At 42.0% G+C, this 18399-nt stretch overlaps 1 protein-coding gene across 16 annotated transcripts in view; it reads right to left on the reverse strand.

The window, feature by feature from the left end:
• Positions 1-18399, reverse strand: part of PAM (peptidylglycine alpha-amidating monooxygenase) — a 131597-nt gene that overhangs the window by 91946 nt on the left and 21252 nt on the right. The window lies entirely within an intron of this gene.

Consider the following 18399-nt stretch of genomic DNA (forward strand, 5'->3'; position numbering starts at 1 on the left):
CTCGGCAGGGGAAGCGGCGGACTCAAAGCACCACCCCCCCCAGGCGCCCGTTCCTTAGCCTTTAAAAAGGCTCTTTCGCGGGCCGGGGAGGGGCGCAAAGGTGCCAGCCGAGTCACCATGTCCATGGGGCTCCGTGCCCATGGCTTTTGAGGGTCCCCGCGTCGCCGGCGCGGTAGAACCCAACCCCTGCCGAGCCGGCTCCCTCCGGAGCACGGAGGGAGCCCGCCATTCGGCGATGGCGCCAACCCGGAAGTCAATTTTTGGTTTCCAAACATTTTGGAAGTCAAATGGACTTCCGGAACGGATTCCGTTCAACTTCCAAGGTACGACTGTACAGCACATCAGATTGACAGGCACATAAGACGAATCACATGGCAGTGGTGAGCATGCGGAACTCCCTCCCACGAGAAGTGTGTTTAAAACTGTCAATGGGGGGAGCAAACATGTTGCTTAGAAGATTTAAAATACAACTTTCAGAAAAATTAAAAATCAATGAAATAAAACCCAGGGAAGGCAGAGTAATAGACATTCAACAGCCAGAGCAAGAATTCCATTATATATTATATTGCAACTGAGTCACATAATGTTTGATTTTTCAGAGCTTTTCAACTTATTTACTGAAGCCTGCACAAATATGTCATCTGCTTCACCTTACAGAACCAAGAGCTTGATTAATTACCTTCTCAAGCAACACTGGCTTTATACTACACAACTCATAAGGTACGCACCACAGTAAATTTTAACAGTAGTTTTTGTGAGGAGAGGAAGAGCTTTATTTTTACTTTTGTGTAAGTTTTGTATGAAAACATTTATAGTGTAACAAAGTTAACAAAGGAGGAGGACTCTCCTGTGTGGGTGTCTGAGGGCCCTGCTCTTGCCGCTTACCACCTACCTGGCCCAGGGCGGGGCCTGAAGCCTCACAAGGACTGCTGCGCTCTGCTGCCCAGGAGGACTCTCCTGTTTGAGTGTCTGAGGGCCCTGCTCTTGCCGCTTACCACCTGGCCCAGGGCGAGGCCTGACAGGCCTCACAGGGACGGTTGCTGTCACTGCTGCTGCGGCCCAGGGGGATCCGGAGGGGCGCAGAGTTCTTTTTTAAATGTTTAAAATTTTCCTTTTCCTTTTTTTTTTTATATGCGGGGACAGGCATGGGGGTGGCATGGATGTTTAGTTGGGAATTTGTTTGATTTTAATGGATTTGTTATTTTTATAGTTTTTTATTTGTATTGTTTTTTGTTTTCTGGTTTTTTTTATTGTTTTAAGGTCTTATTTTGTTCTTAAGGGGAGGGGTCAGGGCTGCCGGGGAGTGGGTCCCAGCCAACAAAATGGCTGGGGCATGTTCCACAGAGGGGGATGCGCTGGGACAACCGATCTCAGTGATTACGGGTAGGAGGAGGAGTTACGCTAAGACCAGACCATGTCATTACAGAGGAGGCAGGTTTAGTCGTTGTCTGAGGACTATCCCTGCCTCCGGGTCTGGTCCTGACCGGACGGATACTAGAATCAGCAAGGGATACCCACATGACCTGAAGGTGCTGCTGTGCAATGCCAGGTCAATGATTCATAAGACCACTGCCATCCACGACTTGATCATGGATGGAGGATTTGACCTGGCATGTGTAACAGAGACTTGGTTGGATGAAGCAGATGGGCTTGTTTTTGCCGCTGCTTGTCCACCAGGTTTCTCTTACGCACAGCAACCCAGGCCGTGTGGGTGGGGAGGGGGGGTTGCAGTGATGTTTAGGAAGTCATTAGTTTGCACCAGGTGTCCTATTGGGAAGACCCAGTTCTCTGAGTGCATGTTCTGGACGTTGGGCAATAGGGGCAGTACAGGATTCCTTTTGGTGTACCAACCTCCCCGCTGCACCAAGGATTCCCTGCCCGAGCTGCTTCAGGTCATGGCGGATGTTCTCCTGGAGACACCTAGTTTGGTTGTCCTAGGGGATTTTAATATCCATGCCAACATGACCTTACAAGGGGCCGCTCGGGACTTCGTGGAAAGCATGGCCTCCATGGGGCTATCCCTGAATAAGTTTGGCCCAACCCATAGCCGCGGACATGCCTTGGACCTGGTGTTTACCTCCATGGATGTTGGTGTAAAAGCGAAACGAAAGAAGTGCCATGGTCAGACCACTTCCTGGTGCAACTTGACTTCTCCGCGACGCTTCCCCTCTGCAGGGAGGTGGGACTGATTCGGATGGTCCGCCCCCGCCACTTAATGGATCCAAATGGTTTCCAGAGAGTGGTAAGGGATGCTTTATCCCATGTTGATGGCTGATTCCCTGGTGGCCCGCTGGAATGTGGAGTTAACCAAGGCTACTGACTGTTTGGCTCCGAAGCGCCCTCTCCGATTGCATGGAGCCCGGACAGCCCCGTGGTTTTCCACGGATCTGAGGGCAATGAAGCAATCGCTGAGACGGCTAGAGCGCCAGTGGCAGATGACCCATTCTGAAGCTGACCGGACAAAGGTTAGAGCTCAATGTCGAGCCTACCAAGTGGCGGTAGCGACGGCGAAGAAGACTTTCTTCACCGCCTCTATTGCATCTGCAGAAAACAGCAGCAGGAGACTTTTTCAGGTGGTCCGCAATTTAGCGGAACCACCTGCTACATCGAGGCCCAGTACGGGCCACATGATCTCAGATAAAGTCGCTCAGATTCGGGAAGAGGTAGACGCCACCGTGGGAGCAGGGCCGGGGCAGGAGAGTGCTAGAGTCCTGTCTAGTCAAATTGCGTGGGATCAATTCCAATCTGTTACCTCCGAGGATGTGGACAGGCTGCTTGGACGAGTGAAACCAACCACCTGTCTTCTTGATCCTTGTCCATCCTGGCTTATAAAAGCTAGTCGGGAAGGGCTGGGCAATGGGCTTTGTGGGGTGGTGAATGCTTCCCTCTGTGAGGGAGACTTCCCAGACCTGCTGAAAGAGGCGGTTATTAAACCGCTTCTTAAAAAAACATCTTTAGATGCGGCCACGATGGCCAACTATTGCCCAGTCTTAAATCTTCCATTCTTGGGCAAGGTGATTGAGCGAGTGGTTGCTGAACAACTCCAGGCACGCCTGGAAGAAGCGGACCATTTGGATCCCTTCCAGTCGGGATTCAGGCCTCATCACGGGACTGAAACTGCCTTGGTTGCACTGGTTGATGATCTCCGGCGGGCTAGGGACAAAGGTGAGAGCTGTTTCCTAGTTCTGCTGGATCTCTCAGCGGCGTTTGATATCATCAACCACAACATCCTTCTGGACCGTCTTGAGGGGCTGGGAGATGGGGGCACTGTCAAACAGTGGTTCCGCTCCTTCCTCCTGGGCCGTGTTCAGAAAGTGGTGGGGGATGAGTGTTCAGACCCCTGGACTCTCACTTGTGGGGTGCCTCAGGGTTCTGTCCTCTCCCCCATGCTTTTCAACATCTACATGCAGCCGCTGGGAGAGATCATCAGGGGGTTTGGGCTGGGTGTTCATTAGTATGCGGATGATACCCAGCTCTACCTCTTTTTCAAATCAGAACCAGTGAAGGTCCTGTGTGAGTGTCTGGAGGCGGTTGGAGGATGGATGGTGGCAAACAGATTGAGATTGAATCCTGACAAGACAGAAGTACTGTTTCTGGGGGACAGGAGGCGGGCAGGTGTGGAGGATTCCCTGGTCCTGAATGGGGTAACTGTGCCCCTGAAGGGCCAGGTGCGCAGGCTGGGAGTCATTTTGGGCTCACAGCTGTCCATGGAGGCACAGGTTAAATCCGTGTCCAGGGCAGCTGTGTACCAGCTCCATCTGGTACACAGGCTCGGACCCTATCTGCCTGCGGATTGCCTCGCCAGAGTGGTGCATGCTCTGGTTATCTCCCGCTTGGACTACTGCAATGCGCTCTACGTGGGGCTACCTTTGAAGGTGACCCGGAAACTACAACTAATCCAGAATGCAGCAGCCAGACTGGTGACTGGGAGTGGCCGCCGAGACCATATAACACCGGTCTTGAAAGACCTACATTGGCTCCCAGTACGTTTCCGAGCACAATTCAAAGTGTTGGTGCTGACCTTTAAAGCCCTAAACAGCCTCGGTCCAGTATACCTGAAGGAGCATCTCCACCCCCATCGTTCTACCCGGACACTGAGGTCCAGCACTGAGGGCCTTCTGGTGGTTCCCTCACTGTGAGAAGCCAAGTTACAGGGAACCAGGCAGAGGGCCTTCTCAGTAGTGGCGCCCTCCCTGTAGAACGCCCTCCCACCAGATATCAAAGAGAACAACAACTACCAGACTTTTAGAAGACATCTGAAGGCAGCCCTGTTTAGGGAAGCTTTTAATGTTTGATGTATCACAGTATTTTAATATTCTTTTGGAAGCCGCCCATCTGCCTGGGGAGGCCCAGCCAGATGGGCGAGGTATAAATAATAAATAATAATAATAATAATAATAATAATAATAATAATTATTATTATTATTATTATTATTATTATTATTATTATTATTTGATAAGCATCTCACACTTCGGTAAAATACATTAACTCCCCATACTACTAAGACACAATGTGTAGAACTAAATCGGCAACAAGAGAAAAACAGCTTACTTTTAACAGGGCACCCTGGTTTCTATTCCTGAGACACAGCCAGCTGTTTGCTTCTGAAAAGCTGATTACATGTTGCTTAGACTAAACTATGAAAGTGTCTGGAAAATGGGATTAACCAATTTAGCAGCGATCAAAACAAGAGGTTGAAAGAGGTGGTACGGTAACCCAGACAGAAAGGGGAAAGCAGTCAGTCACTAGAGGGAATGAAAGGGCATTGACAATGGGGTGGGAGGTCACTTTCATATGTTAAGGTGAAGATACAGGATAATGCTTAGCATCCCTATTTTCTGTTGCCACATAGTGTTCGTTCTGCACTTGTAAGGAATCAATCTTTTAGTGCAACAGCACCTATACTCTGGAACTGCCCGCCCATTGACATTAGGCAGGCAACTTTGCTGCACCTACTAAGAATTTTTTGTGTTTACCCCGATATGCATGGTTAGCATACATTTTATTTTTGTTCTTATTATGAATATCCTGAACTGCTGATTTTATTTATATTTTGATTTTCTTAAAGTTAAAAGTCAGAGTTAAAAACAAGTTATTGATAATGTTGATAGACATTTTAGTTTTATTAAACTGCTTAGTGGTTGTTGTCCGCCCCCGCTCCCCATAATGGAGTATACAAATTCCATTAAATAAAACATGTGCCTCCACCCCAGCTGCCTGGGGGGGAGGGTGCAACACTTGCCCTAGGCACTGGCAACCCACGCTACACCACTGAATGGCAATACACAGGACCCAGCCTAGAAGAGAGCTTTCTCTCATTTTTCTAAGTATCAACTGACAATCTTTAGAAAAAGAGCTAGGTAGATATTTTCACACACTGGACACCATAACAAAATATAACCCTTTCCTGTATTCCCATCTATTTAAGATGATAGCAAGACATCTGCAACCTCAGTGGACAGACAGGATTATTCAGAAGGAGAAAGTCCTCAAATGACCTGCCCTTTGCATAAGTTGCTGTTCTTGGCTGTTCCCCTTTCCATCCAGGAGCCATGTCCAGAACTGCAACACGTTCAGTAGCACCACAGGTGGGTTCCACTAACGAGACAAAATTGTTAACACAAAATGTTTGCCTTTTAAGAGCATTTTCCATTTAGAAAATGAGCATGCCTCTGCTATCAAAAGTCCGAGAAGCATACTCGCTGAAGAGCTGGCTGTAATAAGTCAGCGAACAGGATGCAACAAAGGAACAAAGGTCACAATGAAGTACAGTACCTGGAATGTAAGAGGCATAAATGTACCACAATAGCTTAATGCGTGTATCTGGATAATGACATTTAAGTGGCACATGCCAACATTGCTGATATTTAACTCAAAAAATTATGAAGGAAAACACAACCACAAAATTACAGCAGCATTCTCTAAGTGCATATGAACAACCACTTTACTGAAGTCTAATTTTCTCCAGGTTAAGCCCCAAAGGCTGAAAATCGTGCAACCTTTAGTACTTTAGTCTGGTAATCTCCCACAACAGGATTACCTAGTTTTATATTTATACAACTCAAGTCATCATCTCTCAATGACTCACAATTCTCACAAATCCTGAATTTCACTTTATCCTTTGCCTAGACAGTGGGTACACAGGTTAAGAGCACTTGTCATGATTTTGATGTCTCAGTACAGAACTATTCTTCCATCTAAAATCTTAAAAAAAAAAAAGGCCTGCAAAGAGCAATGGATTCAATGGCTTAGATCCTAAGCTTCAATAACTTCTCAGGGTGGAAAGTTTCTCATTCAGTGGTGCCATCTGTACAGTACTTTGGAGAAGAATTCCAGGAGAATGAGCAGGAGGACATTACCTCATTGAGAAGTGCACCTGTAGGGTAATTAAATCCAGTCTAAAATTACCTAACTGCACCACTGTTCCAATTCGCTCTTTCTCCCTCTCTACCCCATCCCAAAGTATTCAGAAAGGTCCCTCACAATTCTGAGAGAGGTTTTAATTTTTTTGCAGTGTGGTGGTGGTATAGAAGGTTGCAGGGGGAAATAGAGGATGGGAAATTTTTTTTCTGTGAATTTCCTTAAATAGAATTATTTAAGGATCCAAGTGATAATAGTTTTAGTGTTTAAATTCTCATGAATTTAATTTCTGACCTTGTAACCATGCATAGTTAATTAAAAAGCAAGTACATTTTTAAAATTGTGAATAACTAGCACAATCCCATAACAGAAATATTTAGTTATGTCTACAGTTGCATTAAGCAATATTGCTAATAGGCATATAAAATTTTTATGCATCTAAAACTATTATATTCAGTTTTTATTATAGGCATGCTGTTCATTGTCTATATTTAGGATCATCTTGTTTAATATTTGCAATGTTTCACATAGTGTAGGCAAAGAATTCCAGCATGACAGCAATATTGAAATTACCCAAAAAGCTGTCAAAAGTCTGCACAAGCACTGCCAATCGGTAAACAGTGATTACTCAAACCTGAAATCTCTTCCAAAAGCAACAAAAATAAACTTGTTAAGAAGACGTTACATTCCAATGAAATTATCAAAGAAATTCCATTCATCTCCTTCTTTCAATGCATTCTTTATGCTGCTAATAATAAACCCTGATTAGGGTTTTTATTAAAAATAAATAAATCCATATAATCCTAAATTTATAATTCATATCCTGAAATGAAGCTATAAGAGTAATGTGGATACATTTACAAATTGTCATATTTCCATAATATTTTTCCATGGTAAGTAATGCATAGCAAAGTTTCCCTACTCCAACTGGTTCTCATTCTATAGAACACAGTTTATTTCATTATTTCTTACACCTCCATCCCACTTTTTTCTCCAAGGAGCTCAATGTGATGTACATGGTTCTGACCCTCCTCATTTAACCCCCACAACAACCCTATATGGTAGGTTAGGATGAGAAGCAACAACCGGCCCAAGGTCACCCAGTGAGTTTCATGGCCCAGTGGGGATTTGAACCCTGGTCTCCCAGCTCCTAGTCCCACACTCTAAGCCAGCCTTTCTCAATCTTGTGTCCCTGAATGTTGTTGGACGACAACTCCCATCATCCCTAACCACTGGCCCTGTCAGCTAGGGATGATGGGAGTTGTAGTCCAACAACATCTGGGGACCCAAGGCTGAGAAAGGCTGCTGTAACCACACTGGCCCTCTAGATTTTACAGAACATTATTCACACCATAGAAAAGGGTTGTAGCTCAGGGGTAGACCATTTGTTTTGTATTCAGAAGGTCCCAGGTTTAATTTGCAGCATCTCCAGATAGAGCTAGAAAGACTCCTGTCTGAAACCCTGGAGAGCTAGTCTGCCAGTCTGGGTTGACAGTATTGAACTAGACATACCAATGGCCTGACCACATTACAAGGAATTTTCCTATATTCCTAAGGTATAAAACAGTTTAAAATTAAAACAGTTGGTTCTGTGTTGGACAGATATGATTTATGTGGTACTTTGCCTCATCAAAACATCTGTCTGCACTAGGGATCATACAGCAGATTTATATTGCCAGTCTTGTCTGTACGCATGGTTTCTGTTAAAGAATCCCTGCAAGAGGCAACAAGGGAGAGGACAAGGAAAGGCAAAACAAGAGGATGAGCCAGCAAGGCAAGAGCCAGGAAGAAGCACAGATTTGGTTATATTCCATTTCCAACAGTTTCTAACACTATAAAGCAGGCATGACCAAACTTAGCCCTCCAGCTGTTTTGGGACTACAATTCTCATCATCCCTAGCTAACAGGACCAGAGGTCAGGGATCATGGGAACTGTAGTCCCAAAACAGCTGGAAGGCCAAGTCTGGCCATGCCTGCATAAAGTCTTAATACCATATTTTACATTAGGGGCCTTTCTAATGTTCTCAGATGCATTGCACTTCCTAATCTTGAACATGAAAAGTGGTCTCTGCAGCTGCAATCCTACACATACCTCCTTGAGGGTGAGAGGCTCCTTTGGGCCTTTACTCCTAAGTAGACATGAACAGGATTGCCAGAGATGACCTGCACTTTCCTAGTGTATTACTCAGCAGTTTATACTCTTGTACATTTTTACCATACAACTTGCCTTGCTCAGCATACCTAGCCCTTTGCATGGCTGTTTCATTCTGCATTTTAGGTTGCTGATGACATTACTGTATTCTGCCCATGATTTCCTTTGCAGAAAGCAATCTTCTACCACCACCTAGCACTTATTACTCTCATTTAAGGAATAATTTATTCTCTTACAGCTATTGCAATGCCTTAAGGTCATTGACTGCAAGCTTGGAACTTATTGATGATCACTTCCATACCATACAGAGATGTTATAGATACGTAATAGCAGGATTTTGATGGAATATTCCATAGTAAAAAGACATAACAAAATATAATCCTGAGAACTGTGACTTTTCAGCACCTTGATTAAATTAACTGCATAGTTTTATTACACCACGGGGCCAATACCTCTGCTCTTCCATAACATAAATCCGTGGATGCAATAAAGGGAAGCTTACTGAGATTACAAGGTGTCCTTGAAGATAATGCAAACAAGCAGACATAATGCAGACGTTTTTACTGTCTTCAGTTGTATTATATTCGATCACAATAAAGAGATCCTTCAGATATGCTATTGTTGTGGTTTAGGGGCATGCACACACACACACACACACACACACACACACATTTTCAAGCCTACTCAGTGTTTCCTTTAAATATGATTTCAGCTGTGGCTCAGCTGCTCTAGGCAGGTTCATACAGCAGAACTGAGCTATAATGAATACCATCCTTCATACATCAGCAAGTTGCCCCTGTACACAGGCTAGAGCAGGCACCCCCAAACTCGGCCCTCCAGCTGTTTTGGGACTACAACTCCCATCATCCCTGACCACTGGTCCTGTTAGCTAGGGATGGTGGGAGTTGTAGTCCCAAAACAGCTGGAGGGCCGAGTTTGGGGCTGCCTGGGCTAGAGCAACAGTTCCTTCCCAAGCAATAATGCCAAGGTTTCTGCTTTCCTTGGAAAATGTAGATACAGATCACACCATGCACTGGAATTTCTCACCAATAAAATTTATTGTAAGTTTTTAAAAATCTACTTCTAGGTGGATTCAAAGCAGTTTCTTACTATAAAAAGAAGACTCTTCATCCAGTGCCAGTGCAAAAAGTTTGCACTCAAGATTTCTCACAAGGTTTGCTGCACATAAGGTAGTTTATTGTTTGGGGATTTTTGCTATATATGAAAAAACTTTATAAGAATTTCAAGTATGTTGTAAACATGATTAGAAATTTTTAGGTTTTTTCTAATCTGTCTCGTTTCACTATTTGAAAAGCAACTTATTCACAATAACTTAAACTTGAAAACTCAGTTTAGGAAGACAAAATCTATATAGTTCATCCACAAGGTGCATGTGTTAACTTTAAATGTTGTTTGCTTGAATTGATTATGTGTTTTAGCAGCACACAATGCTTAACAGCACACTCTAATAATAATATAATGATGGCACAAGACATCCGTGAATTAATATTTCCCATTTTCAGCCTATAAAAAAGAAGTCCTTGATCATTCCTTTATGAAGCAAAATATGTTGGTATCCATCTAAGGAATTTCTGTGACATGAACTGGCCTGGCTGCTCCCACCTTGTAACCAGTAGGCGAAATCAAGAGTTGTTTGGACACCAGTCCCATGGGGCATACACTTGCCCCGGGCCTCAGACAAGCTCTGAACAGGTCTGCCTAAGGTTCTAAATTACTGTTTACCCCTTCCTTTGGCACACTTTTATTTTGGGGCCTTCCACTCCACCTGCAAATGAGGACACAAATTTGCATATGACAAAACATATGCAAATCTGTGTACTATTTTCTGAGTAGATCATAGGGCCTAATACACATACAGTGTACTGGACGTAGAAAATCCTGGTTGGATCCGTTCAGTAGAGGCATATTGGTTAAAAAAAAAAGCATGTTGCACATTTTGCTTTGTTTTCTCACATTGTTTCATTCCCACAAGAGCTGTACTCAAAAGGAAGAGAAAAGGCACGCTTATGTGTTTTATTTGAAAAAAAAGACCACATACAGTAGTCCTTTTGAACAAGGACAAAACATTTTATTCCTCACTGAAGCACCATGTATAAAGGCAGAATTTCTCCGGAAAACTGCTTGCGTGAACTTACAAGGCCTAAAAATCAAAACTGAAAGTGAGAGAAAAATGCTATTTATATCACAGCTGGAGCTGTAGGAGCTCCATTTGTCTTACAGTTTACATTCAGACCATTTAACACTTGAATCTAAGACGAAAACATTTCTCATTGGTGCTAATGAAGAGCTACCAAGCTTCCTGCAGAAAGGAACAAAAGCTCTAAAGCTTTATGAAACTGAATCCAAGTGCACAAGCTAAATTTTACAGCAATTCCTCCCCACCGTAAAAAAGGGGCACAACAACAGGAATGAGCCACCAGGCTATAAACAATTTCTGGATAATATCCCTTTCTTAAGAACCCACAGATAGCCTACTGACCAAGCCATCCAAAAAGAGAGCTTCTTTGACAACCCTACTTCAAAGCATGTCTCTCTATGTGCTTGTGGGAATAGCGAGTTAGTAGGACAGTTCTTCACACTTAGCTAAGTATTTGCACTGTATGTTTCCACAGTAATGTATTCATTCTCGGATTTAAAATCACATGAACAACTGACCCTCCAAGTGTCCATATTTTCCAAGGACGGTCCCGGATTTACAAAAGCTGTCCCAGTTTCTGATTTGATCCCAGAATGTCCCGCTTTTCCTTAGGACATCCCTATTTTCTTCGGAGATATGTTGGAGGGTATAGAGTTATGCAACCCCTGAGCCAAGGAGATAAGTAACTATACAATCTTTTACTAACTGTATCCAGCAGAGTGCACAGAATAATCGTAAATTTAGGAGGGGGAGGAGAAGAGACAGAGGCTGAAGAATCCAAATCTTTGCTGGGTTCTCACCAACAGGACAAAATGAGGGCAAATGAGTATTTCCTTCATATAAAAATATACTGCAGTGATTTACAATAGGTATAAAAACAAAATCAAACAAAAAATGCAGTGGTACCTCGCGTTACATACGCTTTAGGTTACAGACTCTGCTAACCCAGAAATAGTACCTTGGGTTAAGAACTTTGCTTCAGGATGAGAAAAGAAATTGTGCTCTGGTGGTGCGGCAACAGCAGGAGGCCCCATTAGCTAAAGTGGTACCTCAGGTTAAGAACAGTTTCAGATTAAGAACAGACCTCCAGAACGAATTAAGTACTTAACCCGAGGTACCACTGTAATTAAAAAGTTAAAAACAAACATCAGCAGTAGAGTTGCTGATGCCTGACTACACAATGGAAACGTTTTCAGTGGGAATTAAAAGTTGGCACAGAAGGTACCCACTGATCCTTGGTGCAGTTTAATCTCCAGTATGGAGGCATGGTGACTTGGTGGTGTTGGATCCTTTGAGTCCAACAACTCCCCCTACTCCTTTTCGCTGGCACACACCCTTTTTGTGGCCCTATCAACTGGTGCCAGAAGGGCAAGAGCATCTCAGTGGCCAAAGGATTGCTAGGTTAACAGACTGTTTCTAAAAGCAGCAATGAACATAGTGCAACCAACCTTACACAAGCAAGACTAAAAAAGCCCTGCATATTAAAACTTGCAGCAATAAAACTAAGCACCACACATTCAAATTCAGTCAAAATAAGAGAGTCTTCAATTTCAATTCAATTCAAGGAGGAAACCTGACTAATTTTAACTGGAAGAGTTTTATAACACAATAGAACCGCCACAGATAAGGTAGTCTCTTTGGTTAACTGACCTCCAATGTTGATCTCGGTTTCCAAGCAATCTTCAATGTAAACAGGAACTAAACAATTTAGAGATTTAAAGACTAGAACCAGCACTTTGACTTGAGCCCAGGCGCAAATGGGAAGCAATGGGGCTTACCAAAAAACAAAACACAAAATTATATGCTCTGACCTACGTGCAACAGACTAAAGCCTAGTCACTGCATTTTAAACCAAATGAAGCTTCTCAACAGTCTTCATAGACAGGCCCCATGCAAAGTGCATTATTACAATATCTGAATCTGGAGTTTCCGTACTATGTAAGAGAGGGACATCAAACCTCCCATCTGGAGAGTCCAAATCAGGCTTCGCTACCTGATGCCCTCTAGATGTCGTCCCGTCTCCCATCAGCCCCTGTCAACATGGCCAATAGACAGGGATTGCAGAATTTGTAGTCCAACAACATTTGGACTGAAGCAAGTTTGGAGCAATTGGTCTAGAGACTAAGTATATATTTGCTCACAAATGTTATTGACATTCTGCTCACTCCTTTAACATTGCACAGAACCGGCACATAGTTTTAAATGTTGGTATGCAAGTTGGGCTGCCCTTGTTCATCTCAAAAGAATTGCAAGGTGCCTAGAGAAGCAATTCAGAAGAAGGCTTCCCTCAGATGTTGGCCGAGGTCAGCTATCAACCCTTTGTTCTCAGATAAAACTGTCCTCCTCCACCTCCACCAATCCAAATGCAGAACACAGAGCATTTTATAAAGAAGATTTCAAAGAGTAAACAGAACTGCTGCATTTAAATCTACTCCCCATGGGTTCTTCCCGTCACAACACATCTCTCAGCTAGAAATGTATAAACATTGCCTGCATTTTAATATGAAGTGAGGAATTTTGACTGTATAGAAACAAATGTTCCTTTGTCTTTTTAGGATGGTGAGAAACCCACCTTCCCAATCAACAGCAAAAAGAAAGGCTTGCCGCTTCTTTTTCTATAGTAACAAATAATGTTACTTGTCAACTTTATAGTGCATGCTGTAAGATCTGGTTCCCTGTGTTCAGACTGTGTGGAGGTTCAGCTGATCAGGAAAAGAGAAAAAGCCTCCTTGGTGGTTCCACCCAAACAATGGAAATCTTTTGCTCCCATGAGTCTTGGTTGGCTCTGTCCTTCGCTGTGTTTCATCAGATAACAAAGACTATTGTTCCTGGGTAGATGGTTTTATATCTGATGTCTGTTTCATCAATTGAACCTGCCTCTTTTAGCATTGTTATTTTTACGGAATGTTATAATTGCGTTTTATAATTGGTTTTAATAGTTAGAGGGCAGCCTGGGCACTGTGTAGGCACTCAAATGGTGTGGTATATAAAGCCCTATGCAGATAAATCTCTGAATGCAGTGGGCCACATTTCTAGCTGGCACTTCATCTGTCAAGGAACCAAGCTTTGCTCCCCACCCAGCTTATCCAAATCTACAGCATATTTTCCTGTGATCACTATTTACTGTGCTGTAAATTATTTACACAGCTTCTGCTGGAGAAGAGGGACACTCCAGGGAAGATCCACCTGCCTCTCCTGAGCAGAGTTGATGAGAAATCATAACTACCACACCTGGAATTGAGCTCTACTCATCGCTCGGCCTCCTCTGCAGCATCTCTTTAAGAAATAAAACATTTAATAGGTGGCTGTGTGCAAAACACACTGTCATTCGAATAACTTTCTGGACCGGCTGGGCATGGTGTTGTATGGGTGTGATGGTTTTCTTTTCACTGACTGTAAATATGCCAGTTTGACAACTGAGAAAGGATTATATGCCTAAGGAGCGTGTGCACCCTGTCTGCTGGCAAAGTTCCTTCCTATAGCAGCAGCTTCCCTACACATGCCTGCCAAAATCAACCCGCTTGCTGCCAAGTGATCTGTATTTAGCCCTAAACTTTACTCCTAAGGCATACATTTTATAAAGCCCTAATCTGCAACTCAAGCAACTACTGTGGCATCAAGACAAGAACGAAAGAAAGAAGAAATGTAAGCAAACAGAAAATAAGGAGCAAGGGACAGGTTGCTGTTGCCACTTTCACACACAAATACAATTCATTAGGTAGTGCCCCGTTTTGCCAATTTATATTGAAAGTTAATTTATAGGCTGCTCTTTGCTATAAATTAGCATTCAATATAAAATAAAATTATGAATTTCCTACATACTTGGACTTTTGAAGAAAGTTCTATTTACTACTTTTAAGTTATTCACATTTTAAAGTACATAATAAAATATTGTTATTGCACCGAACTATACAAACATCTATGGAACACGTAGGATTAAACAATGGGAAGGGAGAATTCAACCAATCAGCAATATCACAACGTCAGCTGCTAGCTTTTATCTTCAGAAGAAAATGTGCTTTTCAATGTACTATTACTTCTAATGTGTTAGTTGATACATTGTAGTTGAATGCACTAGTACTGCTACATTTCAGAAAGCAGAGAACAATTGTTAATCCAATTGTTTCTTAGTTACTGACAACTTCTTGAGACCATCTGGCACCAATGTATTTTAAATGCATCATACAAAATCCATATCTGCTCAATGGATTTCACCATCCAGGATGGAAATGAGGCAAAAGCAGCTGGTTCTTCCTACCATTAATCCATGGACCAGGGTCAGTCAGTAAAATGCCACCAAACTATCAATATCAATTGCAGCCAACTCAACTTTAATCTCCATCAAAGGGAGTCAACTTACCATTTGACAATAACTTCTTTCTTTTCTTAGTATGGAAATATGAGAATCCCCTAAACAGTGGAAAGACGAACCTTACACTCACTTATAAAGAACAAAGCACATTTCACATAGGAGTGACAAGGCTAAACAGTATTCTCATTACATCATTCATAGAACTTTTCGGAGGAATCTCATTCCATTCTTCCCACTACCATACTTCTTTTAATAGCTTACAAGCACACACACATTCTTGGTGCATCCAGGAAGAGCACTGATACTTGGGACAATGCTAAAAACAGTTAAAACGCCCACTGCAACTAAGGATCTAGTCAAGTAGCAATTTTATAATTATATTCATTGAAATGATTTTAAGCAAGGTCTCGCTAGTTCTCAAGAGAGGTGAGAACCTGATTTTGAGCCAGAACCTATATCTTGATAAAGTAGGATGTCTGTGATAATAGTGTCTGTTGTCGCAGTCACAACATATGCATAGTACAATCAAATTAGTACAGAAGCTTGTATTAACTTGACTGAGCCTTGTCTTCATTTGTGCTCTGATTAGTAGTGATAGAAGCAACACCTATTCCTATCACTTGCATTGCTTGGGCATTTGGCCTCATATATTTTCCTCTTGGATCTCTGTCCTCAGGGTATAGAAACCTACCTATTTAGGCAATGACTTATGCATCTTATAAAGGATGACTACTGGGGCATGAAAGCTTATAGAATGATATATTTGTTACTCTTTAAAAAGTGCCACAGAACTCGATTTATGTGGTTCCATACCAGCGTGGCTACCCCTCTGGAATTCATGCTGGTGTCATCCCTTTAAACCGCCAATCTTTCATTAAAGTGGAAACCTTGACATCTCTATTTTTGTCTTAGTCAAGAATGCTTGGCTGGAGGTAAGCTCAGATGGGAGGTTAAAATTAACTCATGTGATAATCACAACGATTCTTCCAACATCGCCTCCTGGAAGCAGAGTGAAGGCAGATGGTGCCTATGTATTCAGCTAGAGTAAACACTGACCACAGTGTATCTGCCAATCAAATACTTGGTGAAGGGATGAGCTCCATCTGTGTTTTAATTACTTTAAATAAATCCATTCACTTTAACTGCCACTACTCCACATTCTCATAAAGAACTGGAGAGGTTCCCATCACCTGTAAAATGTGTGCTATTAAACTGATACATGTACTATTTGTGAGAATGAAAAACATTTGTTCCAGGAGAAATAGATACATCCAAATACCTTTCAGATAAAAGGGGCAGCAAGCACAAATTTTTAAAAAATATATAATTTAAGGTGGTCTCAAGCTATGCTGCAAGATGCCTGACATCAGCTTTCAGCTTCTATTTCATTAAAATTTCATTTCACTAAAAATATTTCACCAAAGATAGAAACCTGTTAAACTTGAGAAACTTAGTCATGAGTAAACTTTGGATTCATTTCTACACATTATAATTAAGAGCAGCTGCTCAGCAGTATTAGCACCTATTTATTAACCTATATAAAAGGAGAGGGGACCACACAGATATAACCCATATAAAAGGGGGGGAGGAGCAGATGCAGAGATAATTGCAATTTCCCCTGCCTCTAGGTACCAGAAATATCCTGCTCTTCTGCTCCATCAAAGTTCTTCAGCCTTAGTATTTTAAGTTGGCACAGACCAAGCAAAATACAACTTAGCTGAACGTCACTCAAATGTAGTGTTTGAAACTCAGATATATAAGCTAGGTGCCAAATGGCTCCTTCAACCAGAGTTAAAGTTGCCAAAACAAAATGCCTAGTTGCCATTTTGAGGCCAGACAGCTCAAAAGTCGTATTTTTCAATACATTTTGGTTCCTGAAATTCATTCTGACTGTGCAGATAAAATATAACAGAATTCTACAGTATGTGAAAACAGTCAAGATCCAGGGATCTCCAAACACATACCTCCAATACCTCCAGATAGTGGAGGTGCTATCCTGATGCCCAGGTATCTTTGCTTGGTCACAAATGGCCAATAGCCAGGTGCAGAATGCGCCTGGCACCTGGTGAATTTTGAACGCTGCTCACATGTCACAGAGAGTAGAGCCATTGAAATAAATGAATTTAAGTTACTTCGCTGATTTCATTGGGTCTACTCCAAGTATAACTAACATTGGATATGTGTACAAGCTGACAAATGTACGTTCTTTCAGTTTTATCCATAGCACCTGGTATTACATGCCAGCTCTGATGCCTACGTATTTAATTCTCTACCCCTGCCAGTCACCATTATGGACACTTACACATAGCCAACATAATGTGCAGAACTGATGAAAACTGACACTTCAAGCAGGGAATGGTTTAAGAAAAAAAGTATTTTTTTATTTTTTAAAAAACTTCCTGAGATTTATTTGTATGAAGTGCACTACACAAATACCTTAAATACATGCATATGTAAGAACTGATGTAGCAACTTATTTGGTGTGCAACCACCTCCCTTACAGTATGTGTAGACTTCCTGGCATTTGTGTGACATTTAAAGCTTAAAATCTGTTGTAGGTTAAGAATCAGTTCCTTAAGTCTTTCAAAGATAATTTGAAAAAGACCTTTTTCCACAGAGCTAAAGAATCAGTAGGCAGATGAGCGAGGAACCTTAATTGATTTTAAAGACTAAACATCTCCCTCTTAGTAATAAATCTATTAGAAATAAGACAGATGCTGTGAAAGGTTTTTTTATTTTTAATGAGGCAGTCGAAGATTTAATCTATGTCCACGCTAACAAGCTCTAGAATGAAAAGCAACCCTAACCCATCTGTGTGCTTTGTTTTGAAAGATGAATAACGCTGAAGGTAATGTTAAAGCCACAGTATTTGAAGCATAAGCTGCAAAGGCTTCCCTTTCTGACTTTATCACTTAATTGATACAACCTTGGTAATCAGTATTAAAAAATACCTAGGGAAATGTCTGATTTTAGCATTATATTAGTCACATTATATTGTTTTTTCTGAGCAAGTTTCTTTCATCATTTGAGCTGTGGCAAAATATAAAGTTTTGAAACAAAGAGTCTTATGACACTTTAAGTCCAACTTAACATTATTGGGGGATAAGTTTTCACAAACTAGAGCCCACTTGCTCAGATGCCCCAAGGATTATTTTCAGATATATAAAAACACAGAGGGTAAACAATGTGATCAAGACGACCATGAAATGACAAGAGTATTAGTAGGCCCGGAACATTTCTACCCTGAACCCAAACATCTACAAGATAATAACCAACTTATCCTTCAACAGTCACTGTGATAATGTTCTCTTTCTAGCCAAAACATACTAATTACTGTAAGCACCTTTAATGGGAGGGAAAAAAACCCAGAGTTCCAACTAAGTTCAAAATGAATATGATTGAATCTGCTTCATAAA

Source organism: Podarcis gaigeae (assembly GCF_964106915.1).
Source record: "Podarcis gaigeae genome assembly, chromosome: 11".
Taxonomy (NCBI): domain Eukaryota; kingdom Metazoa; phylum Chordata; class Lepidosauria; order Squamata; family Lacertidae; genus Podarcis; species Podarcis gaigeae.